We start from the raw sequence: 10,395 nt of genomic DNA on the forward strand, positions 1-10,395 counted from the left end.
AAATGATGGCCTTTTTTTCCCCACATGAGGTACATTAGGTACCCTATTCCTCGTCTTTTGCAGTGTGAAGATCACCAGGTTAGACTTGGAAGACTTCATAGAGAGACAGAAAAAGGTGGACAGTGTTTGTTTGAAATATCTACCTAGATTTCCATGGCTGCTATTACAAGTTTAACCAGATTTCTTCAAACTGACCTTTGTATAACAGTCATTGGAGCCACCTATAAAACAACACTTTACTAAGAGCATTTTTGTTCTATAGATATCCACCCACCTAGCAGGGAAATTGCTCATTTAATTTCCCCACAGCTTTGGAACACCAGGTAGCACAGGACTTTGGAACTTCAGGGCACGGAGTCCAGTGCTCCCAGTCAGAAGTTAGGGAGCACAAAGCACATGCAGAAGCCTAATTGGGAAACTCAAGCTGTCCTTTTTATCAAAAAATCCCCACAGGACATGCTGTGATGACTCTGATTTCTCTTCTTTTCCACTCCTGATACTTGTGTTACACTGGAGCCTATGGCTGCAGAGCTTGCTGCCCCTTCTCCAGCAGCAGCAGACTCCAAGGGTGTGATCACACCATCAACCCTCCAACTCACACCATTGCAACAGATGGTGCACAGAAAAGCAGGGTGTATTTACTGAAAAAGTAAATAAAAATATATGACACTAAAATGCTGACATCAGTGGAAATGGTAATGAAAATCTATTAGCTTTAATGGTAATGAAAAACTATTATCTTTAACGGTGCAAAAAATAATGTTACCAGAATTCATTACATATCAGTAGAGGGAAAAAACCCACATGACTTTTACTATAGTGCCTATGTAGTGACCTCCAAAGGGAAAAAAAAAAGGAGGTAGAATGATTCTAGATGCAAAGGAAGAATGCATAAAACCACACATATATTTGGATAGCACACTTTTTCCTGGTCCTCAGTCCCATACTCCTTCTGGGTACCAGGGTTATACACAATACAAGGGACAATACTGCTATTGGCATCATGAGCCATGACCAACAGCCTCTTAAAACTTTGTCTCACAGAGCACTCTTACCCACTATTTTCTCCTAAGGAAGTTTGCTCTTTCTTGTTGGCATTTATCCAAAATGGGACAGTTAAATCTATTTTAAATCTGCTGAGTTCTAATTACTTTGATGTTCACTGTGTTGTGATGAGTCCTTTCTCGAGAGCGAAACTTTTCCAAAGGTTTGCAATTCAGAGCAGGGTTTTCATTTGGTATGAGGCCAACATATAACAGGAAACAATCCTTTTTATGGATCTGTTTGTGTGTCTATAATGCAATCATTTTTGAGCACTGCATGTTTCCAGCTCTAACACCTCCAGAGTAGTTCTGAGTCCATATGAACACCATCTTTGCTGCTGGAGGACGAGTGCCCAGCACCAGCTCCTTTTGACATTTATATCAGGTTGTTATGTATTATAACAAATTATAACAATTGCTGTAAGTTGTCACTTGGCCCACAGAGGCAACACCACATGTGCCTTCTTGTACTCTAAATAAATCAAACAAAAAAAAACCAGCAAAACAAAGACAATGACTTTCCTCAGTTCAGTCAACACACCACAAACAGTCCAGAGCAGAACCAATTCTTTTGTGCTCCTAGATACCTTCTGGACTCTCTTGGCATTTGCAGTACGAGGAGTTCTCACAATCCCTGACACAGAGCAGCTGTGTAATGCCTCTCTAAAGTCCTGCACATGATCTGAGGCAAGAAGAATGAGCAATACACAGACTGCTACCTAGTTCCACCCCAAAGAGTTATACTAATTAAGCTCAGAATTACTTTGGAAAGTGGCAAAAGTGGAGTCTGTCTCTCTTCCTTACAGAGTAAAAACATAAACACAAAAGCTAGGTTTCATGCAGACTAGGAGACACTGCTGAATTTAAAGGAATTTTCATGTTCACCTTCCATCAACAGTAATTTGGGGACAACTGGGATTCCTCACTGAACCACTAAACAGAAAGTATTTACACCAACAACATAAAAAAGGAAACAAAATCATAAAACTTCAGCTCTAAAAAAAAAATACACTCTAAAAATACTTCAGGTACTTTCTAAAGAATAACAATTCAGTTACTTGACATCCTGATAATCAGCTCTTTCCTCATATACTTGTGGAGGTTTAACAGCAAAGTCAAGCTGTATGTCCTTCACTCTGTTATCCTTTAAAAAGATACTTTAATCACTTTTCATTTCATATTCGGAACACTACACACATAGGCACAAGGAGATTAGTAAAATCAAATCTCTTTGTCTTTTAATATATGCACCAATGCAAATAAAAATAGAGAAATGAGAGGAAAATACAAGGAATGGGAACAGCTGAGAAGAGTATCTCAGACCAGGCAAAAAATCCTCAAGGACTTACAAAAAACAAACCACTTCTACAAGCCAATTCACAAAATCAACTGCATAAAGGGAATTATTCAATCAAAACCCAGCAGTAGGTAGTGGAGCAACAATAAAAGATTTCCTCATCTTCGTTTACTGTCCACTGATATCTTCCCTCACATTTTAAAAGTAAAGAAAATGGAAGGACAGAAAGAGAATCGGCTTTCTGCTCAGCACTAATAGCAAAGGCAGAAGCAGATGTTACATCAGGGATCAACCTGTCACCTTTAACTTTGCCTCTCCTTCTGCAGCAGATGGGCAAGCAACACATGCAGCAGCCATAAAGTTTAATTCAAAGTAGTTTCAGTTTTCCCAGGGGTTTTGAGTATATTTTGTATTTTTTTTTCCTGTGACCAAGCCATGCTCAGTCTCCTCTCTGATGTGTATCACAATGTGGAGGAAATGTTCTGTGTCTACACGAGCACCCGTGTGCCAGAATAATTATTCCAAACAGCAATTTCTGTTGTTTTCTTATGACATATTTCTGTGGTGCATGATGCAAAATTTCACACTTTTCTTTATTTGAACCATTCTGAAAATTTAGCATCATTTCACTCCCAAATCTGTTGAATTCAAATAATTAGATGGATCACCACTGCTGAGCTCCAGGCAGACATCAACTGTTAGAAGCAACACATCTCCCTTTCACCACTGTGTCAAAAACCACACAGCTTTAAGGCTTCATCAAATGCTAATATAGCACTAAAATTGAAAGCCCTGATTCTTACTGGCTTGATTAATAGATCTATCTAGCTGTAAAAATCTGTTAAATCAGGTTAACCCTAAAAACAGGTGCTTTAAGAACAAATTAGTTCTAGCTCAGATACATCAGTGAGTGATGCAATTTGCAAAACTGCTGAGCACAAAAGGCCCTTTTGACTTAACTATAACTATAAAGCTCTGCTTCAGCAGAAAGTGAAATAACCTGTTGTAAGGAGCTTATATGAGGAACCCCTCTCCATAAATTTGTTTATGTAATTTCTTTCTTGCAGCATCCACCATGCAGATGTGCTTTCTTGCTTGTTTGGAACATCTCAAAGTCTAACAAGTTAAAAGCTGAATGAGAGAGGTACTCTTCACCTTTCCTTTTCCTCAACTTCACTGCCTTAATGTTTTCTACTGCAGTACCAACCTTGCCATTTTCCCTACACTACCTCTGGCCAACAGGGAATGTCATCAGTTAGTGCAGTCAGTTTTCCCCTTCCCTACAGAAATCAAATGTGTCATCTCTGCAGTGCTCTCTGTAAGCCAACAAAGCCACAGTATTCACACCCCTATCAAACTGGGCAGGTTCTGCTCCTAACACTGAATCTGTGACAGGGAGTTGGTTTATTGTTAATTACAAGGTCTCCATATTTTTTGAGCTGCAGAAAATTAGTGTGGGTGTTAGGCAAAGTGGAAGCCTGATGTAGAATTGTATGATTCTAACATTTGAAGGGATTTGAAGGTATTTCAAGTTTCCCATAAAAGATACTGAGGATTTAGCAGTAATACAAATGAGCTTCCATTTTAGGTGGACATTTTTTAAACTATTGCTGTAAATACCTTCTGAGACTTGAGGATTTTTTGTTTGTTTTAAACAACAGAATTCCACTTGTTAAAACCATCCTACAAGTTACTTGATATTTACCAATCATATCATGCTTCTTTTCTTAAATAACACCAATATACCCATTGACCCAGTGGAGAACAATAGACATCCACTTGGATGAAACTACTTATTTTATACTATTTCATATTCTAGATCTAATTTTTCCTCTTGTCAGTACTATTCAAATGATATGCTGGGTTTTCTTTTTTTGTCATTGCATTTTTAAAGGGTTTACCTTGTCACTCATTAGAACCTTTCAAGTGCAGCTCTGCCCAAGGGCTCTAACCTACATAGCATTCCTGCCATCACTCAGGCACAGAAATCTTGCCCTCACCTCATCAAAGACAGTCGAAACAGTTTGGCCCAAAGCTGCAGTTGGTGTAAAACTGTAGGGCACCTATATTTAAAAGAAGCCTTTAAAGCATTCCTTTCTCCCCAAAATGTGCATTAGTTGCAGCTGCAAACATAAACACCAACATGTTTGGAACTCTTTTGCTCTCTACACCAGGTGCTAAAAGCACAGCATGAGCATGACACTCAGCCATCACCCTACTCCCCTGAGGTGAATTATTGATTTTGAGGTTTCACTGCAAATCATGAACCTTCACACAATCCTTGTAGCTGACCTATATGATGTTGATATTTTATGAATTTCTGTTCCATAATGAAATTCACCTTAGAAGCAAAAATGCAGAATATAGTGTAGCACAAAGAAAAACCATGCTTTGAAGTCTAATCTTGCCTAAACCAAGATATGATTTTGTCAGTGAAGATTATAACATTTATGCACTTTTCACTTGTCATAACAGATTTACTGCTTATTTTCTACAGCCTTTCCTGGGGAAAAGCATATTCTTGCCATTCTAATGTCACAGTATAGTTTAATAGTTTAAATATAGTATAGCTCAAGATTTAAAGTTTTTTTTCCTCTTAATATGGCAAAAGTAGCTGAAGAACAGATTTTTAAAAAATTCTCATTTCTGTAGTGAATTTTAGAGAGGAGGAACAGATTAATGAGTAGTTGAGGAGCCATGTAGGAGCCAAGTAGAAGCCAAGTTCTGAATCTGGCTTGCTAAATGGCCCTAAGAAACACTCAAGCTCTTACTATATAAGCTTCTTTTTACTTTTTGTTTTTCAGATTTAAGTGGACATGATAACATCTTATGTATATCTGTATAGAGTTCTCAGATCCTAACACTCATTTTTGAGTGCCAGGAACTCTCTACATTATTACCAGAGATTAGAATCATTCACCTCATCAAAACTCAAGGTTCTTATTGGGTCATTTTGGATGAGAAGACAGCATTATGAAGGAGACAGTACAGCTTTAATACTTCAGTGGAATGTATATTAAACAGATGTGAAAATTAGTTGGACTAGGACTACTGAAAAAGAACTGAACTATTTCTCAGAATTGCTACTTAAAATTACTGGACTACCTATTTATGATGGAGGTGGATGGCAAGCAAATGAAGAAAACAATGCAAAAGGCATTTCAATGTCCAAGAACCAGAAGCTTGGATATGAAATACCAGCAATCAAGTTTTGAGTCACTATCCAATACTCCCAGGAGGTCAGAACAGAGAAAGAAAATCAAAGTGAAAGAGAGACATTTCTGTGTAAATGTCTGATACATCAAGGTACTTTTTAGTTTTAGAGCTTCACACAAACAGAGCCAATGTGGTTTATCTCAAAATTCAAACTTTAAACACTTAATCATCAGTATAACAGTTACAAGCTTTTTAAAAATATCCTGGTTGTTCAGTCAGAGCATCACCCCAAATGAAATTATCCATATTTAAAACTCAAGACTTTAATTAAAATAGCATGGAAAACAGCCTTATTTTTCTTATTCTTTACAGTTTTCCAAGTGATTGTCTTAGTCTACTGGAAATGTGAGGTATTGTATTAAATGGGAGTAAAACACAAGGCTGTGATGAACTGAGGGATTATGGCTACATATTTCTGTAGACTGATTGTATTGGCTCACAGCGATGCATTGTTCAAGCACCTAACATTCAGCAAAGGATGAAAAAACATGAAAGCCAAACTCCTTTTGCAGAGGCAGCATTGTGGAGCAGAGCAGATTCTGAGGAAGTATCTCATGTGCATCTTTCTTACCATCATGCTCGATTCTCCATTGCAGCACTTTGCCTTTTACACAGATGGATATTTTATGGGATTTGTTAAGGACGTTGCAAGGCCAGAGCAGAGCATGGACATGAATTTAATTTGGTTTGTGTTGGTGGTGCCAAATGTTTGAGCAAAAACTTTCTTCTTTTACTTTCCAGATTGTGTTTCTTTGTGCTCATTTAGAATAAATAATTTCTATTCTTTACATACCTCATCTGGTATGCAGCTCTGAACTAATGTCTGACTCTAGATTTGCTACACTAAGCCCTTTCTGGTTTGGAAATGCTTCCAATACAAGCTCCTAGAAATTTCTACCAGCCTCAGGCTTTATTCACACATAATAGTCAGTCTGATGTTAGGAATATTTATGCCACTATTTATATCACATGTGAAAAAAATAGAAATAGGAATGTGAAGTACAAGAGATCTGATTTTTTTTTTGACCCCTTTAATCAAGTAAAACTTGGTGTCAGCTCATCTTAAAAGTTCACCTAAAATTCAAACCAGTCAGGGAGAGCATTTTCAGGATACATAAGAACGGAAAGTTCTGTTCTGCTAAAATATTACAAGATCAGTAAAGTTTTTACTGAGCTAGAATCTGATGGAAAAATTTCTTAATGCAATCAAATCAACTGATTGTGCAATTCTAACGCAGTCCAATACCTGAACAGCTTGCATACTACACTGGAATTATTAGCAGTTCATGTAAAAAAGGCTAAGACACACATTCGAAGTATGAAAATCTCAAACAAACATGAATTTCTTTTAAAGCCAGAAAAAGCTGAGCTCACATACAGCTACAATCAGCTTTCCCACCTCCAATGGGCTGCGACATGTTTTGCCTTCTGTAATGCAGCCACCCACATCTATTCAGCCACTACAAAGCCACCCACATGTATTCAGCAGTATTGTTTGTCCTGTGCTTTAAGTCACAGATGAGTCATTGCAAAGCATCTCTTCTAGGAAGTCACTGGCTCTCCTGGTCAAGGAAATCACCCAGCAGAAGTCATAGCAAGAGCCACTGCAGACCCTGTTACAGCCAGTTCATGCTTTTCAATATTGGCATCAACTGCAAGGAAAAAAGGCAGATAATACCAGCTGGATTTCACACTCCTTTTCATCAGGACAGCCATGAAAGGATACCCTTCTCTTCCTCTAAATGCCATTTTAATGCTGCTACAGTTCACTGCCACAAACTTTGATAAGAGTATACAATTTTCTTAAATGCTTATTAACTGGCATGGAAATCCAGACATATTTAGGAGAACAAAGGTAAGAAATCAAGCATTTAACATCTGCCACTATCCAAAAGAGTCACACTATTCTGGCATGGTCTATGTTTCACACCTTTCATGTATAATTGTTTGATTTAGTGACACAAACTTTATAATCTTGCAGCTCAAAGGGAATTTGCATTAATAATACTACAAAGACAGATAAACCTCTGCTAGCTCATGCCTCAACAGACATGCCTTATTTAAAATATTCTGACATTGGAGTGCCAGTTTCCTGTCTTGGGGAATGTCATCAGTCAGGTCCTTTCTACTTTTAAATTACGTCAGTTTCTTCCACTAGTATCACTGCTTTAAAACAAGGCAACAAATCCTTATTACTTTAAAATTCTAAAGAATCATTTGTATTATCACCAAGTTTGCTGTCTTAAAAATTACTTTAAAATTTTCAGTTTTCATTATAAAAAATCCTGAAGGTGTGAGCACACAGGCAAGGCCATATTTACTCTGTGAAGGATGGAAACCTCCAGTCTGTGAATCCTCCCCAGGTCATATGGATAAGGTAGATGCTAAGCTGTCAAAGTCTAGGATCCCTAAAATTATACTTCAGCACAAATGTAAGCACCTAGAAGGTTTTACAGGTGTGTAGACCCTCTAAGATACAACTTAGATGAACAGAAAGGGGCTTGTGCCCATCATCACATCTATGTGACCAACATGTGGCCTAGGGTTGGCAGGTTCCCCCCTGTATGTGAATTCACATGTTCCCATGACCTCCATTTCACATCACTGCTGTAAAAGGTACTCCCCAATTTCAAAAATACAAGTTTCATCCAGATTGGTTTCTCATCTGTCGTAAGTGTTTGATGTTACTGTGTCCTCTTCCTTTATATTTGCAGATTGAAACTTGTTTGGTTCAATTTCCATTGCATGAAATATAAATGCAGTAGCAAATGAGCAATCTAAGGTCAACAGAGTAAGAACTAATCTAAGGTCAACAAAGAACAGGCAGTGAAACAATATTTTTCAAGACTGTATGAAGTAACTGAAATGGAGCAGCTCACATAACCAGCATATTTAGCTTATTCCAGTGTCTCTTCTTAATGAGCCCTTTAGAAAATAGACAAATGCATCACATAAAGCTCATAGTCAGCAGATGTAGGTCTCAGAAAGAGGACTCTCTATAGATCCTTCATGGTTGCACTGGGAAAAGCATTATCAAATTTGCTTTTTAGGCTGTATAAATTCTTCCAAAAACACAGGGAAAATGTCACCTCATGTTAAATATTGATGCCTGCTCACATACAGTAAATCATCTTCCAAAGTAGCATTAGGGTAGATGTATATTAAAAACTGTCACTGCAAAACTTCATTCCTTTATAGAGACAACATAAACAATGCTGAATATACTGCAGAGCAGAGAAGGAAGGACTCTTCCTCCGTGGAATCTTTTCTCACCACATAAAATACCTGGTAATAAAAAAGGCACATTTTTTTCCCATCAGCTTTTTTTTGCTTTTGCTGTTTTTCCTACTTTTAAGTCTCCTTAGGCATCAGTAGAAAAAATATTACCCCTAAGGATCTGACGTGGCCAGAGTAATTGCAGAGCAATGCCAGCTGCAAGATCTAGGTCTGGGGGCCAGGCTGTTCCTCACTTTTCGAACCATTTAACTCCACCAAGCAAGCACACCAAATGTGCAAGCAAGCACACCAAATGCACTGCAATATGTTAATCTAGCCACTGCCCTGATTTAATTGGCCCAGAAAATTGCTTGAGGTGTTTGGGACTGCAATTAAGGCTAGAAAAGTCTGGAAACACAGTCTTTGGTGGTGAAGGAATTTTTTTTATTATTATTTTTAAGAAACTAAACCCTCTTTTAGCTAAAACTCATGGGATTAATTAGAGATTAATTAGAGTTACTTGCTGCTACTTAGTTGAATTATAGCTTAGCAGACATATTTTATGTGGCAGGTATAAAATTTAGCCTTTTCTATCTCTCCTTTTTGTTTCTGCCTCCAACAACCAGAACTTCCTCAATCAGCAAATTAATTCAGTTCAAATCAGAATAATTGTCCATCTCTGCCCTTATCTTCACAACTTGAGGATACCTGCTATAATTTGACCTAATCAAATGAAATTAATTTTAAGAGAACAATGACCCCTGCCTGCCACTGTTACCATGCTGTGACCTGTGACCCTGTGGTTGGAAATAACAGTTACTGTGCACTGGAAATATCCAGCTACATGTACAGAGATAAAAGTAGGGAGGTTTCTACAGAACAAAAGGCAAATTATCTAGTTTGCTCCACAAATCAGAGACAAAACCTTATATGAAAAGCACAAATAACAGTAACTCATGTAGCAGCTATGGGTAAGATATGGGAGTCCCATATAGACCCCTAAACAGAAAACAGATTTTTTTCAGAAGTGCTCAGACTGTAACAGAGCTCAGCACAAGCCATGGCTAAAAAACACAAAGCTTGTCTGCAGGCATCTAATGCTCCCTTTGCAAGACACCCATGCATCATGGAACAGGAGGTCAAACACACTCCTTCAAAAAATGCAGTAAAAATACACACTGAGGTTTACACATAACAGTTTATCTAAATCAGCAAATGCTCAACAACACTGACTTTAATTTGACCTATCCACTTCTGAGTTTACTATTATTCTAGACAACAGGAGCAGGCACAATTTCAATACTTACATGATTCATTTTCATTAAGTTGAAATAGCATCATGTTGTGATTGTCTGGTTATTTGGGTTTAGTGGGGCCAGCAGAATGTTCTTCTGTTGGGTTTGGTAGTTATTTTTGGGAGAGGTTGTTTTGTTTTAAACAGACTGTTCTCCAATCCTGTTGTCACAGCAACAGTGGACATAACTAGCTGACACAATTTTTTCCTCCAAACCTTCAGTGCTATTCAGTTTGCAGATGAATTTAATAAGCCAATTTAACAGCCTCCCTGAATCTAATTGCAAGTTTGCCTAATAGTATGACATTATCCTTTTCAATACATTCTGA

General features: G+C 37.7%; 1 protein-coding gene across 2 annotated transcripts in view; it reads right to left on the reverse strand.

Annotated features, from left to right (window-relative positions):
• The window catches only part of LOC147650531 (uncharacterized), a 125,339-nt gene extending 115,150 nt beyond the window's left edge, over positions 1-10,189 (reverse strand). For both annotated transcript variants that reach the window (XR_015276220.1, XR_015276210.1), the window contains exon 1: positions 10,080-10,189. The gene's annotated coding sequence lies outside the window, so the exon portion shown is untranslated. The remainder of the gene's footprint in view (positions 1-10,079) is intronic.
• Positions 10,190-10,395: the final 206 nt, after the last annotated feature.

The sequence above is a fragment of the Cyanistes caeruleus genome, chromosome 14 (genome assembly GCF_971803275.1).
Source record: "Cyanistes caeruleus chromosome 14, bCyaCae1.hap1.1, whole genome shotgun sequence".
In the NCBI taxonomy this organism is placed as follows: Eukaryota; Metazoa; Chordata; class Aves; order Passeriformes; family Paridae; genus Cyanistes; species Cyanistes caeruleus.